Source organism: Hypanus sabinus, chromosome 3, assembly GCF_030144855.1.
Source record: "Hypanus sabinus isolate sHypSab1 chromosome 3, sHypSab1.hap1, whole genome shotgun sequence".
Classification (NCBI taxonomy): Eukaryota; Metazoa; Chordata; class Chondrichthyes; order Myliobatiformes; family Dasyatidae; genus Hypanus; species Hypanus sabinus.
In genome coordinates, this window is record NC_082708.1 from 41471857 (window position 1) to 41490389 (window position 18533).

An 18533-nucleotide genomic window follows, 5' to 3' on the forward strand; every position below is an offset into this window, starting at 1 on the left:
GCGTTAGCTCCTTCATTACAGCATTGAAGGAACAGTATTCTTTCATGATTCCAGGGAAGCATCTAATGCATGTGAAGTTTATTTTTCACATCATTTCATTGAGAGGAACCAAGATAAAATTCCTCGAGAACAGTTCTGAAGGATTGATGGATGTTGGGTAGATGAAATCAATGCTTTCTTCCATAGTTTTTGGTAGAATCGTATCTTCAGGTAATTCGATTTCATCGTTTTCAATTTTCTCAATCTGGTCTTCTTCAACATTCAATAAGAACTCAGAATATTGCCCTTCTCCCACACTCAATCGCATGTTTCTCTTCAATTGAAACTTGCTGAAGCTTCTCCATAAGTAGGATTTTTTAATGCATGAATTCTCCAGATCAGCATCATTTCCACGTTTCACAACTGCTAGAAGCTGATGGAAATCGCCACAGCAAATGGTTAAAATACCCCCAAAGGCCTCATTCTTGCCACATACATCATGAAGGGTCCAGTCCACAGCTTTGAAGCTCTTCCTCCTAATCATGGGGCACTCATCCCAGACAATAAGCCTTGCATTTTGGAGTAGATTTGCAGTTTTGGTGTTTTTATCAATGTTATAAAGGGCATCTTCATTGACTTTGAGGGGTATTTTGAATCTTGAATGAGCTGTCCTACCACCAGACATCAATGTTGCTGCAATACCTGATGATGCTACAGAAACAGCAACACCTCCATCTCCCCTAACTTTAGTGAGGATTAAGCTGATGATAAATGTCTTGCCCGTTCCTTTTGGTGCATCAATGAAAATCATTGAAGAGAGATTCCTTTCCAAGCAGTCACAGACATATTCATACCCTTCTCTTTGCTCATTATTCAATAGGGGCTCCTTCTGTGAAACAAATTCCTGCTGTTCATCTCTGTTGTATTGCAGTTCACACAATAATTCCAGATTGTCAGCACTCTGAGTAATTGTACCGTTTTTTTGGTGTTCGCAAGTTGTATTCTTCAAGTGTTATGCCCAAGTTCTCAAGTTTCTCTTGGAAATACAGAAGATCTTGTCCATGATGCGTCTCATCGATCATGATATTAGGATCATTGATAGTTCTTCTCTCCATTTGTAAGAAATCTTCAGACATTGCATTCTTGAACCAGTTCCATGATTGCTGTGGATTGTTGATTGTTTGTTAGCAAGACGACAAATTAATCTCATTGCTTCGGGCATTCTTGTTCTCTCTGCTTCTTCCATAGTTTGCTGCCAATGATCATCAGCTTGCAACAATCCTCTCTCTCTGCAGATGTCTTTGAATGATGGAAGGATATCGCCATCATGTGTTTTCAATGATTCAAAAGATACTGGTTCCCTTATGTGATGAAGAAGTCGTCTCAAATAGTGGAGGTCACCACTTCGTGGAGAAACGGTATACACTCGACACAGAACATTTGCTTCAAAAATCCCAGAGTACTCCTCCACTCTTTTCCCCATTCTCCTTCTTTCCCATCTCTTATTAGTCCAAGTGTAGAATCTGGAATATCTGCATAGTACAGGGTTCTTGCAAATGGATTGCGAGTGCAGATCCATAAATTTTGTTAAAGTGGTTCTTGCCATATCATTATTTAGTTGCACAGCAGCATTATCTCGAAATGAGACTTGATGCTGTTGGGGAAGGTGAACCTGAAGGTGAACAATGGCTGGTTCCCTCTCGTGAATTGGAAATCCAAGTATCGATCCAACAGCTTCAGAGGGCCTGGTATATCTGCCTGTCAAATACTGTGTGATCTCGCCTTCTCTATTCACTGCAAAATTGCCCGATCACTCAAAGGTGGAATCAGCTCTGTGAGAAAGGTGAGGCGCTGCTGAGGCTGGCTGTACGCATGCTTCTTGGTGTCACATCCCGATTTCCATGATGGCGGATCGGCTCTCAGGTCAAAACAGGGCAGTTGATTTTGGCGAATGAACAATTTTATACAAAACACTGAATTTTGTCTGCATTTTGTAAGTTAATGCATTTTAAGTCGATTTAGCCAAAAATAATGCTGCTGTAATGCTCCGTTGTGCTAACTGGAGGTCACAAACGGACAAACAGACAGAGTTTTAGTATTATATAGACTATCCAGCTGCGGCCCACCATCTGTCTGCTGATGAGTCTCAGTCCTCTGGCCAATAAACAGCCATCTGATGTCCTTTCATGGAAACATCAATCTCTAAGGAACATCTACTAATACAAATAATAGAGGAAACCTGGAACTCTGCAACAGCTGCAGATCTTGGTGTATTTGTTTTCAAAGTGAAAGAATATTATGGGTGGGTCATGTCCGAGTCAGGTTATTGAGTCATGACTATGAGCAAAAATACTTGACTAAATGAATGCATAAAAAGTCATAAAAGACAATGTAACAGGTAAATAAAATAAGGTTATTACAGAATACATCAATTATGAGCTTTTAATCACAGGATTTGGTTACTACAGAAAAAATACAGAGAAGAATTGCAGAAAACCTTCAGTGAAAGTATTCGAAAATGCACCTCCGAAATTTTTGGGTCAATGATATTGCTCTCTGCATGGATAATGTTTAACGTGCTGGAGAGAAATATTTTCTGCCTTGTTTGACAGTTGGATTTGGTTTATTATTGGTGTACACCACTGAGTACACTTACTTGAAATGCTGCCACAAGAAAACAGCATCCATCATCAAAAACCCCACCATCCAGGGCATGCCCTCTTCTCGCTACATGAGATACTGAAGCCTTGAGTACCACACAACCAGGTTCAGGAACTGGTCTGAATAACTTCAATTACTACTATGAACTGATTCTTCTCAGTATGTTTTCATTATTTGCATAGTTTGTCTTTTTTTTGCACAGTGGTCAGTCTTGTATGATTATGTATAGTTCTTCATAAATTCTATTTTTATTTCCTTTTTTAGCCCATTGAAGATGGCGCTGGTAAGACAAAGCGATGACTTACTGGCAGCAAGTAAGACTACTGGCTGCTGTATTAATCACACTTTTTTTTCTGGAAAACGATCATTGCAATCAATAGCCTGTAACTTCCCTTTTGGAGTTGAGCTTTTGAACCACCTATACAATCTGGCATTTTTGCAGTGTGAACTGAAGTCTCAAAGGTGCAGGACAGTTGCAGTGTGGCGTCTTTGGGCTGAGTCAAGGTGGTGGAGTCTGGGCCTAAGAGCAAGGGAAGAGCCAATGTATGGCCTTTGATAGAACGGGCCTGGAGCCAATTGAAAGTGACAGATGCACGGTGAGGTGAGCCAAAGCAAGGCAGAGTCCAAGCAGCGGGGCTGAGAGCGAGGAACAAGTCAATATTTGACCAATTTAAGCACCGAGCCAGATTGAAAAGGCCAGAGTGTTGAGGCCAGAGGCGAGAGACGGACTGGTGTTCAGCTCGCTGCTCAATGGGGTTTACTCATCTCTGCACTGAACAGAGGTTCTGGCCTACGACTTCTGGCTGTGAACTCACTTTATTGAACTTAAGTTCTGAATGTTAGGTACTTAATTTTTATTTTTGCAAGATTTGTTCTTTTTTCTGCACGTTGGGTGTTTGACGGTCTTTTTTAATGGTTCTATTGGGTTTTGTTGTTTTGTGGCTGCCTGTAAGGAGGCAAATCTCAACATTGTAAACATAATCATATACATCGTATACATAATTTGATAATAAATACATACATTGAATGTCAGGTCATACAGGCAGTTCAAAAGCTCGATTCCAAAAGGGAAGTTACAAGCTATTGATTGCGGTGATTGCTTTCAAGAAAAAGTTTTATTAATAAAGTAGTTATAGCTTACCAGCATCATCTTAAGCTGGAACTTTTGAAATATGATTAAAAGTTTTTGTCCTGCATGCCCTCCCATCACATCATGTTATATATAATTTCATTGAGACAGTATAAAGGGAACATAGTGCAGATTATAGTGTTGCAGTTACAGAGAAAGTGCAATGTAGGTGGACAATACAGTGCAAGGTTCATAATGAGGTAGGTTGAGAGATCAGAAGTTCGTGTTTTAGTAATTTATTGGAGTTCCTTGAAGAGATACATTTCAAATGTTGAAAGGCCTAGACAGAGTAGATGTGGAAAGGATGTTTCCCATGGTTGGGAGTCTAGGACAAGAGGGCACAGTCTCAGGATAGAGGGGTGTCCTTTTAAAGCAGAGATCCAGAGAAATTTCTTTAGCCAGAGGGTGGTGAATTTGCGGAATTTGTTACCACAGACAGCTATGGAGGCCAGATTGTTGGGTGTATTTAAGGCAGAGCTTGATAGGTTCTTGACTGGACACAAAATCAAAGGTTATGGGGAGAAGGCCGGGGAGTGGGGCTGAGGAGGGGAAGAAAGGATCAGCTATGATGGAATGACAGAGCAGACTTGATGGGCCAAATGGCCTAATTCTGCTCCTATGTCTTACGGTCTTATGGTTTAATACATACAGAGGAACTAGTGGATGCAATTTATTTAGATTTCAAGAAGAATTTCATAAGGTGCCTCAACAAAGTTCATTACAAAAAATAAATGCTTATTGTGGAGGAGGTAATATATTTGTGGGGATGGAAGATCAGCTGGCTGGTTAATTGACAGGACAAGGAAGTTTTGAGCCTGCACCAAACTTCAATGTATCTCTCACCTTGAAACGTACCAGTTGGCAGATTCACTTGTGGCTGTCTCCTTGCACTTAGCTGATGACTTTTCAACTGCAGTTAGTGTTTGTTTCAGTATGTATCTTATGAGAGAAGGTTGGACATACAAGGCTTGTATCTGCTGGAATTTATAAAGGAGGAAAGAGTTTGATTGAAATTCACTAGATCCTAATTCATTAGACATTGGTCTTGTGGAGGGATTTCTTCCTCTTGTGAAAGATTCCAGAACCAGGAATTCTTAACTTTTTCAACCAGACTTACTGCTCATTTTGGGAATACCACAAAACTTTTCCTTTGGTTTAATGCTACCTTTAATTTCTCCTGTGGGCCACAGTTGACCAATTTTCCTGCTGAGTTTTTCATGTAGTATTTCTTTAAATGGTGGTCAATGTGAGTGTATTGTCACATCTTTAGACATAGTGTTACATTTATGCCTTAAAGTGGGTGGCTTTGTTTAGATTGAAAACACTACACTTTTATAGAAAATCCTATCATATCATGATCATTCTTCCCAGAAGGATCTTTTATAATATTATAATTAACCCTTTCTCATTTCTCAATACTGGACCTAAACATAGCCTGCTCCCTGATTGCTTAATATATTGATTTAGAAAAATATCTCTTGCACTTTTGGAATTCAACTTCTACATTATCATAGTTCCTTTGGTTTGCTTAGTTTATTCATAACTGATTATTGCATTGCCCTTGCTACATAAATCTCCTTGATTTATATTATGTGCTATATTACAGCTACTATCTGAAGACTTATAAATAACTCAGACCAATATTTACTACCTCTTGTCTGCCATGTTATGGCAGATTGAGTAGTGGAAACTTGCCCTTAGGAATTCACAAATCATAACCAAAATATTTGAGATGCAGAATAGAGTTCATGGAATTTATATATTGATATGTTTCAACTCACATTTTTCTAGAATGGACAGTTTTCTAGAAAACTGAATCCACACCCAACTCCTAATATAATGCAAGAGTTGACTATACCTACTGTACTTCCACTGAGCCTGATTCTAATTCTTGATTTACCTTCCCTGCTTTTAATCAATCCTTTATTTTCCACTTTGCCAATCTCTTATGAAAGTCAAATATACTGAAAATTTAACTGTTGACTTTGGTCTCTTTGCAGCTACTATGGTCACTTTATAACTATTAGAAAGTGCTTGCTAATTTTGATGTGTCAGTAATTTATCCTTTAAAATAGAAGATGATATGTGATGTGAAATGAGCTGAAAGTGGCTGATGGTGTATCAGTGCTTGGTTTTAGTTATTATATTGCTCTGAAAAATATCTGGGTGCATTGAAAAACAAACACAACCTGAGGTAAATCTTGTTTGAATTTCTGCCGTCATTGTACATAAATTAGCCAAGTAAATCTCCAATATATGATAAATCTCAATCCAATCTATATATTAGATTTACCTCAATCTCATTAATCAGCATTCCATTGTTCTTCTCAAAAACTGATCAGGTAAATTCTAAACACGTGCTGCTGGAGGATTCATCTGATGAATTACTTTTAGAATTATACAGTTCTTAAAACAGAGCAGATGGGATAAAGCCAGAAAAAATGTTTTTATTTGTCAAATGTTTTGAATTTTATGGGAGTTTTGGTAGTCCACTCATCAGATTCTCTTCGTTGCACGGAGATTGAAATAGAATAAATTATCTCTGATCTATATAGCCAAACATCTAAAGGAATCTGTTTGAAGTACCACTCCACTCCATGTTTCAATATATTCATGTTTCAGCTAGTGCTAGAAATAAATAAGAATTACAAATGACATAAAATTTAATGGAACTATAAATACTTGAATATATTTAAGGGTCTTTAACCTGAAATGTTAACTCCGTTTCTCTTTCCATGTGCTGTTTCTAACATTTTCTGCTTTTGATACCAATGACATCCTCATTACCTGCAATTATGATATACTCTCTCCCTTTATTCATGTGATTTCTCTGCAGTCTTTGACACTGGTGACTGTGACTTATATTTCCAAAGTTTTTCTTTTGTTAATTCACCCATGACAGAACATCCATGAATTCAAGTTTGCATAGCCAGAAATGAAATTTGATCCAAGATGCTGTGAGCTAGCACAGACAAAGCAAATCATGAAAGATCATGTTATTAAATTTAGTAGTAAAGGTACATATGCTTATCCAAGGTCATTATTTTAATTGGTCTTTATCAATGTAGTAACAAGACAACAAGAAAAACAAATTAACATTTGTTTTTATACTTTAGTTCATTGATGAAACCATCTATTTTTAATTACAAATCATTCAATTCTTTAATGCAATTTTGTATTATGAAGTTTACATAGAAGGAGTAGCTTGAAACCTCAGAAGTCTCAATTTACTGCGGTTAAGTAGTCTGAATAAAAATATAAATCAGTGTCTATAGAGTGATTTTTACATATTAACTGCTGGAAGAGCTACCAATCATAATCTTAGCAAGATAAGAATTTCATTGCTGCCAAAAGTAAATAAAAATAGAATGTTGCCATTTCTGTTTGATTTCCAAGCCTAGAAATCAAGCTGATGTTGCACGAAGCTTTAGCTGCATTTGGAGTATTGTGTGGAATTTTAATAAATGTGTGCAGATGCTAACCATCGTTGTTTTGGCAGTGTTGAAATTTATGCAATTCATACTGTTGGCATATCTCACTAGAGAGAGAAGTAACGTGCCAAAGCCTATAATCTAGTCTCTGCTACAATATAGAAAATACAGTTAACAATTTGTGCACAGGACACCTCTACAAACAGGAATTCTGTTTTTCATGATGTTAAATATAGATAAAAATTGGGTAGTTCAGTGGAAATAATCCCTTTTGTTCTCTGAGGAAATGGTGGATCTTTCATATCCACCAGTGAGGTTAACTGGGCCTTAGTTTACCAACTCACCTCAAAGGTAATACAACCAATGCTGCAGTAAGGTGTTAGCCTAGATCTTTATGATTAAATCCCTTAAATGGAGCTTGAACCCTGTTTTCTGGCAGAATGTTTTTTTCCAGTCTTACAGCAGACAGGTTATTCTCAGAAAGGTCATTATATTTCTCAGTTCTGATCTCCAATTATGTATTAGTCAACATTCAATCTGAGCTGACAAGGGTCATGAAGCATGTGCATGAGCTAAATATCAAATAAAGGCCTTCTTCGGTAAGAAAACACCAATCATCACCTGCTAAAGGAGTGTGTAATCTGCAGCGACTTGCAACACCAATGCATTGCCAACAATGTAAGTCAGCTTTTAATATAGAAAAGCTCATTCTTACCCTTCCAGAGAAAACAAGTTTTATCTCATCCCAGTGGTTGTTCAACAAACGTTGGCAATGTAATTCTGGAAATGGAGTATAATCTCACTTCTGAGCATGTTTGTATACAAATATGTCCCAATAAGCTCATTTTAAATGGTTTGTATTTCATACATTGTTAACTTTGGCTTAATCTTGCTTAAAGTTGGGTTTTAAATGTTGCCAGGTGAAGCTACTATGTACTTTATAAATTTATTGCAGAGCTTCCTTTAATGTTCTAAGATAACAGATGGTTACATCTGCACTTACAACACAAAACATTTAGTGGCTTGCAAGTGGAATTCTGAATATGCGGGTAAGAGATGTCTCCTGTGGGCATAGTGCAATTTGCCACCTGCCATGTCACATAACTGTTGCCGGCAATGATTTGTACACAGAATTTACCAGACTCACAGCAGAAATATAAGCAGTGGTAACAAAATCCTTTCCTAATGTTATATTTAAAATATACAAAGATTTTAAAAATGATTTTTCAGAGATTGTAATCCCTTTTAACTGATTGCAAATTAGACACGGATGTAAATAATACTGATTTTAATGGTAGATACGTAACCTTTCCTTGACCTAACACAGGAAATGACAGGTGTTTGAAATGCAAAGGTCTGACTAGCAACAGCCACATTTAAGTGACAGGGAGGGGAAGAGTTACATTCATATCCTTTCAGTCACCAGAAGTCAACTGATAAGAGGAAGCTGTATTTCACAATCTGACATTACAATAGTTTTTTTCCACTTATCTTTGCCCCTCGGCATTAATAACTAAACCAGAAACTGAAATGAAGGTTCCCTTAATCCCTTTTTACAGACCACTGAAGTGGCTTGGTTGTAAGAATGATACTAAGCAAGTGAAGTTAAGCACAAAATTACGGTCCAAAAATAATTTTGTGTTCTACTGACTGCTCTATTTAAGAATATTTGGCTTCAGTAATTTTAGACCATTCAGATGATCAGTGCCATAAGTTTAGTCACCTGCTCATTTCACCCTCTGTGATGGTAGAGCTTCATATTCAAGCTCTGGTTCTGTGAACAAGAGAAAGGGGAAATTGGGACTTACGTTTCCAGATGCAGCTGAGTGTTGACATGATTGAGCTTATCACTGCAATTTCATAAAATCAAATAGTCCTTCTATTCATGTGTTGCAAGGGCGGGAAAGCTAAAAATTAATTAAAATTGAATTCTGGGATTTGATAGCTAGTCAATGACTTCCAGGCTTGCTTCAATCTCTTCACGTGATTTGCAAGTTCAGGCATGGAGTTTATAATGTGTTAACAACTTGTAGATATTTGTTCAGAATCTGAAAATTTTGAGTGTATGTCTTTAGGCTCCTGTACCTCCTCTGCAAGGTTAGTAATTGGAACATGTGCTTCATGATTGGCTATTGGAGAAGGTGCCCTTATAAAGTCAGTACCTTAAGAAAGAGAAACTCAAAAATGTTTAAAATATGTAGTAACTGAAATTGCGTGGAAGATTCACCAACTAGGTTGGCAGTAAAAAATACCAGACTGGGGATTTTGGAAAGGCTCATCGAGTGAGCCTCCACGAATGGCTCCACTGACACTGATTTATTAATTTACTTTTGTCTTGATAATATTGTATTTTGTTTTGAGAATCCGAAGGAGTTACACTCCCATTAAAATCAGATTTAGCAAACATTATTCCATTAAAGTTCAAGTTTCACAGTTTAAAATGAAATTTATTATCAGAGTACATATATGTCACCACATACAACCCTGAGATTCTTTTTCCTGCGGGCATACATTGCAAATCTAAAGAACAGAAAGTGTAAACTGTAAACATCAGGAACTATAAACTGTAAACAAACTGTGCAAATGCAGATAATAAATAAAAAGCAATAAATAATGAGCATGAAATAACAAGATAACAGTCCTTAAATGAGTGGAGTTATCCCCTTTTGTTCAAGAGCCTGATGGTTGAGGGGTAGTAATTGTTCGTGAACCTGGTCCTGAGATACCTTTACCTGATGGTAGCAGCAAGAAAAGAGCCTGGCCTGGGTGCTGATGATGGATGCTGCTTTTCTACAGCAACGTTTCATGTAGATGTGCTAAATGGTTGGGAAGGGTTGACCCGTGATGTACTGGACCGAATCCACTAGCTTTTGAAGGACTTTCCGCTCAAAGGCATTGGTATTCCTATACCAGGCTGTAATGTAGCCAGTCAGCACACTTTCCACCAGGCAACTACAGAGGTTTGCTAATGCTTTTGATGTGAAAACAAATCAGATTGATTTAGAGTCACAGGCCATAGAAACAGGCTCTTTGGCCCAACATGTCTGCCTCTTCTTCTTGGGCCCTTACCTGCTCCATGGAGCATAGGTCATTGATGACTTAACATCTCCATTGTCCAAAGTCGATGGTATGGTTGGAGTTCATCAATGTTTCTGTAATCCATTGCATTCACTGTACAGAGGATTGGCCAATACAGCTTCACTAGAGCCCTGTAGACTAGCCTTACATGTTTCCACCTCTCACGACAGGGAATTGGGGTTGGACTTTAAGAGGTAAGCATATCTGTCCTGCTAATGAACTGCCATGTTTACTTTCATATCTCCAAGAATATCCTCTGTAGCCAATTCTCCTGCCAGCTGCCTCCACTAGAAATAATTTACAGTGGCCAATTAACCTATCAACTTGAACAGCTTTGGCATGCGGGTGAAAACTGGAGCACCTGGTCAAAATCCACATGATCAAAGGGAGAACATGCAGACTCCATGTGGTCAGTATTTAAAGTCAGGCACAAAACCTGGATCTGAAATCATGAGTGAATTCAGTGAATCTTCTAGCACTGTGCCACTCTACTAAACAAAATTATTCCCTGCAATGTGAATAATCAATGTTGATATAACATGGACCTGCACTATTTTGAGTAGTTATTCAGTGCATTAAGAAAATGACATGTTCATTGACAGTGACCGAGCAGTCCTGAAAATTAACAGTGAGTTGATGAAAATCTGGAGTGTTATTCACTGACAGAAGACTGTACAAATACAGGGACTTTAAGAATATAACGTGAAGCACTGACCAACACAAATTAGTGCAATAAGCTTAGTTTTTAAAATATCAAGAAATAATTTTTTTAATTCTTCAGCATTTTATCTGACTGATACTCAAGTACAGAAGGCAAAACACTTGGTATTATATACTGTTGTATTTGCAAGCGTATGTATAGTAATAATTTGAGCTTGCTAAACCCTGCTTCTGGGTTTTAAGATTAGGTTGAGCCAATATTGCATAATTGCTATTGACAAAATGAATAGTACCTTCCTCAACTCATACTATCTTTTATGTCCATAACATCTATTCATCCCAACTTACAGAACCTGCAAATAGAGTTTGTATTAGCTTGATATCCCTGTATTACTCTGAGTCTGATGGATCTATACTAGAATTCTGCCTCAGTACATGTGTGCATAATTGTGACTGTTATTCACGGAGTGGTGTTTTATCACTGCCAGAGCAGATGTGAAATGATGTAAGAAATATTTCAATGAAAAGTATGGAGCTTTCCCAGAGTTCTAAAACTCAACTGGCATCACCAAAAGAGACTAAATGGTTGTTCATTTGATCGTAATTTTTTATTTGGTCTTGCTATGTGTATTATGTAAGAAAACTGCAAAATCCAGGTCAATTCATGAAGGATTAGCCCCACATTTACCAGCAATGAATTGTAAGCCTAAAAAATACTAAATGGATCATTTAACTATGAAAAACATCACAATAAAAACTAACCCTGTCTTCATGCACATGAAGTATGTACCCAATTAATTATAGCCACTGTGGGGTAAAGAGTATATAGAGAATGGATAGACTGAACATTTTTCAAATGAAGTCCTGCATATATCTCAAATTTTTCAAACTAAAAGCATTAAAATGTAATTTTGGCAATGTACACAATTCCATTAAGTTATACTGAAACTTAAATCTGTCTAACAATAGCTGGTATGAATGCCATAACAAAGCATAGAGTGCCATCTTTCCTGCTGTCATCATACACTGCATCAGCTCCACTTCTCCGCATATTGTAAATAAAGCACTGTTCCGTCCCTAGGCCAAACTCTGAATCTTAATTCATCAGAGTGAATGGGTTAGTGATAGATCGGGCATTAAAGTTCCAACTAATCTGAAACAAGAAACCACCTTATCTCAAACTTACATTAACATTTAATGTAAGCAGAATGAGGGACAAGTGGCAAATCTGTTTTCAAGACTTTGAGAAATACTAAATCCATGAGGTCAATGCCTTTACACCAGAAGGCACCACTGTACACCCATACCTCCCTCCCTCCACCCTGCTACATCACTGAAACACACTTTCTTTCCATCTGCTCTCAGGACCTTCCCAATTTTATTTTCTGTTCCTCCTCAGTATATTTGGAATCCACATCTCAGATTCTCTTTTTCAGTTTTTTTGTATTTTAATTATCCCAGGGAAGCTGAGTTCCCTTTGTAAAACCCGGAAGCATTTTTGGTAAGTGCAGGAAGTGATATAAGAGATCACTCCCATTTACTGCTTTCATATAATCTCCTATTAACACCCACTCACACCCCTTCACATGAACCTTCCATTAATACAACCACCCAATGTGTCTGAAGTTTGCCTGCCTTATGTAAATAATGCAGACATGATAAACCAAGTATTGACAGGTACTTATTTCATATTTATATGAAATATAAATATAAAAATAGGTTCCATATTTATATATTAATAAGTATATCAGAATGTTAACTGGAATGCTAAAGTGAATTCCCATCTGGCTGAAGTGGATTATAATTAAAGATGCAGATTTCAATTTTTCTTTACAGCTCAGGGCACTAATATAGTCTTGTAACAAGTAATACCATTTAATACACCAGAAAAATTGAAATTGAATATGGGACAAGCTTAATCCATTTAAAACATTTCTATTCCACACAGCACATCTGCTAAGAAAATAGAAGAATCTTTTTTGTTCGATGTCTTAGTTCCAGGGCAAATTCTAATCCTTTTGCACAAACTAAAATGGATGCTGTCTGAACTACCAAGTTTTTCTGGCATTATCTGTTTTTATGACAAATTCTAAGCCATAATTTCTTATGACTATTATATTGGGTCTTTTGAAGTTAAGTAGATTCCTAAAGAGCAATCATAAATCCTGTGAAATTCCTAGAAAGGTTGCATTAGAATTTATCTCTTGTAACTTCTAGTTACAGTGCAGATAATTTCCCAGTTTAATAGTTGTCACAGAAGTTTCCAAACAAAGTAATTCTAGCTTTGCTTTGATATAAGTCTGGGAGGAGAAGTCACTTTGGAAGTTGCTCAAGGGAGATATTTTCATGACAATTTAATTTTTATAATGTGAATTTATTTGGATATGTTAATGCCTATTGTTATTTAACTCTGTGCTGTGGGGAAAAGGTTCAGCTTTATGTCACCGGGTAGAATTGAAGTTGGCTATTCCATTAACTGGCATTTTTCATCCAGAGGGTCAGTGAGGTTGCTGTGCTGACAGAGTTTTGTTGACTCTTCAATTTGGATATTTGGGAAGTACGGGAAGTGACTAACTATATGTTTTCTTTATTTGTTTTCAGGATGAACATAATTAATATATAATTCCCTAAATCTTGAGAATGGGCTGTTTTTTTCTTCCTCCAGCAATCCCAGTGTTTATTGCTGATACCATTCTCATGCATCAAAATGTAATCAAGAATTTAATTCAATTTAATTGAAGCTCTATGATATGTAAAGTCTTTCACAACCTAATTTTTTTTTCATGTTGAGTTCCACCCAGGGTCAACCTGTCATCAGGTGTATGAGATTGGTCCTGTTCAGTTGTGCTTGACTGGAATTTAACAAATGCAAGGTCATTTCACAGCAAAATCTGTACCTCAGCACTGGGTATCATGAGGTAGTACATGTGTTACCATAGCAACTTCTAAGCTCTCTTGAGTAAGCATATTGCTACATATTTAATCATTCACAGTTTACAACTCAAAATTCAAGATAAAACTAGAAACAAGGTCACAGCATTGTGCAATCTTGCCATAATTATGGTGGCATACTTTCCAAAACTTGGTTTGCTATAAATAACCTTACACAACTTGAATAATAGGAATTTTCACTATAGATATAAAACATGCAATTGATCAAGTTTACAAACTATGACCATCACTACATATCTATTTCCAGATTCTGATTTGATTTGCAGTCACATGAACATCAGTTAACTATTTCAGATCTACTTTGAAGAGAAGCAGAGGAGTTATCCCTTCTTCCTAGACAATATTTGTTCTGGAATTAACACCTCAAAACAAATGATCAGTTCATTATTACAAGCTTGTTTTCTCCATATATGTTTGTTAATTGTCTGCTGTATTTATTACAGCAGTGCCTATCCTCCAAACTTCTTCATTGGTTGTAAAGTACTTTAAGATGTCCTGGAAATGGTCAACAAATTGCATGGATGGACAACTTTCCTTAGGAGCTGGTGTGTTGAGGATCAGTGGACAATGAAAGGATTTTACTTTGATGAATTTTACTCCTATTGGGCGACACAATATGACAGCCCTGCTCAGATTTTAAATGCTGGCTTTACCATGCTGGCTTTACCAAGTTCTCCATGTCATGTGTATGAAAACAAGAAATATGGGCCACCATCTCAGTTTATATGTGTGGTGAACTACATATACCTGTCTGGACACCCCCCCCCCCCCCCCGCTGACTGCTCCTGTGGCTCCTCTCACAGACCCCGGTATAAAGGCGATTGAGGCCTGAGCCCGGCCCTCAGTCTCCAGGATGTAGCATGGTGGTCAATTGCTGCTTGTTCTTTCTTCCAGTCAATAAAAGCCAATATCTCGCCTCTCATCTCAGAGAGTTATTGATGGTGCATCAATATGGTCCTACTTTTGTTCACTCAGAGGATTCCAAATATCTAGAAATCCCTACATGGAAAATCAGAGGTTCTTTGTAAACTGTATATTCAAAACTGAGGGAAATTAACAGACGGTAATGTTTCAAGAAAAATGGAGTTCAGAAAGGAAAATTAAGTTCAGAAAGTAGAACCAGTACTCAGAAGAATATTAACATTTAGTGGCATTGGCATTTTCAGGCCTATGTTAAAAGCTGTGCAGAACAATCAAGAAAGTAAGAGACAGCCAAATTGAAGAAAACCAATGGTACAGGTCAAAGATTTAAAAATTTAAAACATAAGAAATAAGGATGGAGAAAAATCATATGGTTGTTCAAAGTTGTTCCATCCTTCAGTAAGATATTGGCTTTATCTTCTTTGACATCATTTTCCTTTCATTTTTGGGGGGATATTGTATTGTTGGAATTTTGAGCCATAAATTGGAAAAGAGAGAAAGGAGGCATGGGTTTTGCTATCATTAACTTCAAATATTATCTAGGTTTGTGGAAAACCTTTTCAGATGCATTATCCTTATTGCCCTCCTATTTTAATATGTAGTAAAATGCATTAGTTATTATAATAATGGTATTTATATATAAACATAAAAATATAGCAAAATCACTTTTAAAATAAATCAACTCATTACATTATATATTACAGAGTTAGTCTTAAACCAGTGACTAGGGCTAATTTATTTCTTTAAACAGAGAGCTGTAGCTGTTTCAAGCTGGGTTATAATATGCAGTTTGCATTCCATTATATGTCCAGTGTTATTTTTATCTGACATTTTAGTTTTACAACAATGTGAAATTACACTACATTTTGTGAATACGTGAGATGAGAGGCTGATTCTTTTCATTCTAAGCATGATTACAGATAGTTTCTGTGCTTTATTTAAAGAGTTGAAGGAAATTCATTAATATAGAAGTTGCTTGTCTTCATCCATGCTTAGTAAATTTGAAATTATTTCTTTATATTAAAAAGTTTTAAGCATTTTGTAACTATTTTCTGGTGATTCTTCCTCATGTTGTTGGAAGATTGTGAATCTTAGCACTTCTGCAAGATGAAAGGCAGTAGAAAGTACCCACAACAATAAGCCAATCAGAATGTGCCTCTTTTAATAATGCTGGGCTACTTATTAGTGAGCTAACAAGGCTTTGTACAGTTTAAAGATGTTTGGGCGGAGATAGCAGAGAGGGGTCAACGCAATGTCACACAACAACTGTACTTGGGATGAAAGGAGGTGTCTGACCTGAGCACAACTGCAAAGGTCAAGAACCCATCTTGCTGTGAATTGTCCTACTGCAAGATTAGTAGATAAATATGGATGAGGAAAGCCCATCCACCCAAAAAGACCTCATTGAAACATCTGATAATTCTATCTATGACTTTTTGCCTCCACTGTTCTAACCAGAAGTCCATTTTATGCGTTGGTCACTGTTTGGATGAGAAAGAATTTTCTGGACTTCATCCCTACAGAACTACTTTGAACAGAACAAACATAATCTCTGATTTCAGCATGAGTTTATAAAAATATGCAAATGAATGAGTAGCAATCTTGCCTAAACTTGACATCTAAAGCATGAAATTTCAAAATCATTGAAGAACTTTACCAAGAAATTCAAACATGCTGTAAATAAATGTTGATTTTTAAAAAATTTACTTTAATGGCTATACAGAGGTAACACAAGGCAGTGATATGTCTGCCTGTTTATTAAGCTCTGAAGAAGAGGATAAGGAGTGAAAATTATACATTAATTTTGGGCAACACGTAGATGTGACTCGAAGCTGCATCTGAGGCTGGTTAATGGACTTTGTCGTGCAGCAGGCTGTACGAGGCAAAGATTTTTCAATCTCTTAGAGCTCTATAGAGCTTTAGACATCATCTCATGTGTCTTGCAGATAGTGATGCAGGAGTAGGGAAGTGAGACTCTCACATCAGCGTAGGGCAAGCTAAAGTCCTCCTGTACCTACAGTCATTGTCTGAGTAATGGTGACACAAGGAACTGCAGATTGAGGAATTTGGAGCACCAAGCAATCTGCTGGAGGACTCAGCAGGTCAAACAGCATCTGTAGGGAAAAATGAATTGTCAACATTCTGGGTCAAAACCCTTCATCAGGACTAATTAATAGTGATTTTCAAGAGCTGTTGCTTGTGAGGGACTGTGAAACAGTAATGTTTTTGAATGTTAAGAGTCATCCTTCCATTTGATAACCTTTTCCAGGCAGTAATGTGGATGTTGTTTTGCCTTTTCTTTCCAACTCTGAAGAATGGCATGGTCTGACTCATTTGAGCAGAATTTTGTGTTTTCTCTTCACTCATTTATGAGATGTGGGTGCTCTTGGCAAAGTCATCATGCGATTTCCATTCTAATTTTTTCTTGAACTGGTTGGCTTGCTGGAATATCTTAGAGAGCTGTTGGCAGTAAGCCACCTTGCTGTGGATCTTAGATTCAAGAGATTTTGCGGTTACTGGAATCTCTACTGGAAGTCTACAGATACTGGAATCATGGATTCCTGCACTATCACAATGAGGCCAAATTCAGGTAGGATGAGCAACACCTCATATTCCTTCCGGTACTTTCTCTGCCACCCCTCCCCCCCCCCACTTCTTTCTTCTTTCTTTCCCCAGTCTGGCTTCTTTCATTCTCTTTGTTACCTTTCACCTCCCTCTAGTTTCCCTCCTACTTCCTTTTTTCCCATGCTCCTACTGTCCTCTCCTATTAGATTTCTACTTCCTCAGCCCTTTACCCTTTCCACCTACTACTTACAGCTTCTTACTTCATCCCCTTCTGCCTACACATCTACTTTCCCCCTCACCTGGTTTCAAATATTACCTATCAGCTTGTACTTCTTTCCCTCCCCCCACCTTCTTACTCTGGCTTCTGCCTCCTTCCTTTCCAGTCCTGATAAAGCATCTCAGCACAAAGCATCAACTGTTTATTTTCTTCCATAGTTGCTGCCTGGTCTGCATTTTTAGCATGTTGCTGTGGATCTGTGTTGTGCTGTGCTTCTGGGAGTCTGGGAATGCACATAACAGATGATCTCACCTCTTTAGTCAAGAAAACTCAGCAGTATCTCCAGTTCTTGAGGAGACTAATTTGAGTGAAGCTCTCCACTCCCCCACTCCCATTATTACAGAGTATCTTGACCAGCTGCATCACTGTCTGTGCAGGAATTTGAAAGCATCTGACTGCAAAACCTTACAAAGGATTGTGAGGTCTGTTGAGAGTATCTCTTCCACCATCTGAGATATTTACCAAAATTGCAGGGCCCTTGGCATTGTCAGTGATCCCTCCCATCTATCCAACAATCTCTTTGAATCCCCTATCATCTGGTAGGAGGTAACGTAGCATTAGGTCAAGGACTGGTAGGGTGGGAAATAGCTTCATCCCCCCCCCACCCCCCAGACCATGACTGAATTCCTTGCCAGCTCCCAGGTCTTCCCTGCAACCACCCTGGTCTTCCTATGTATGAAGAGCCAGTAGCAGTATAGAGTTTATCTTTTAACTTGTAAATGCACCTTATTATTTGTTAATTAGTTTATTTTATTTATTAAGAGATACAGCGTGGAACAGACTCTTATGGCACAATGAGCCACACTGCCCAGCAACCCACCTATTTAACCCTAGCCTAATCACAGGACAGCTTACAATGACCAATTAACCTACTAACTGG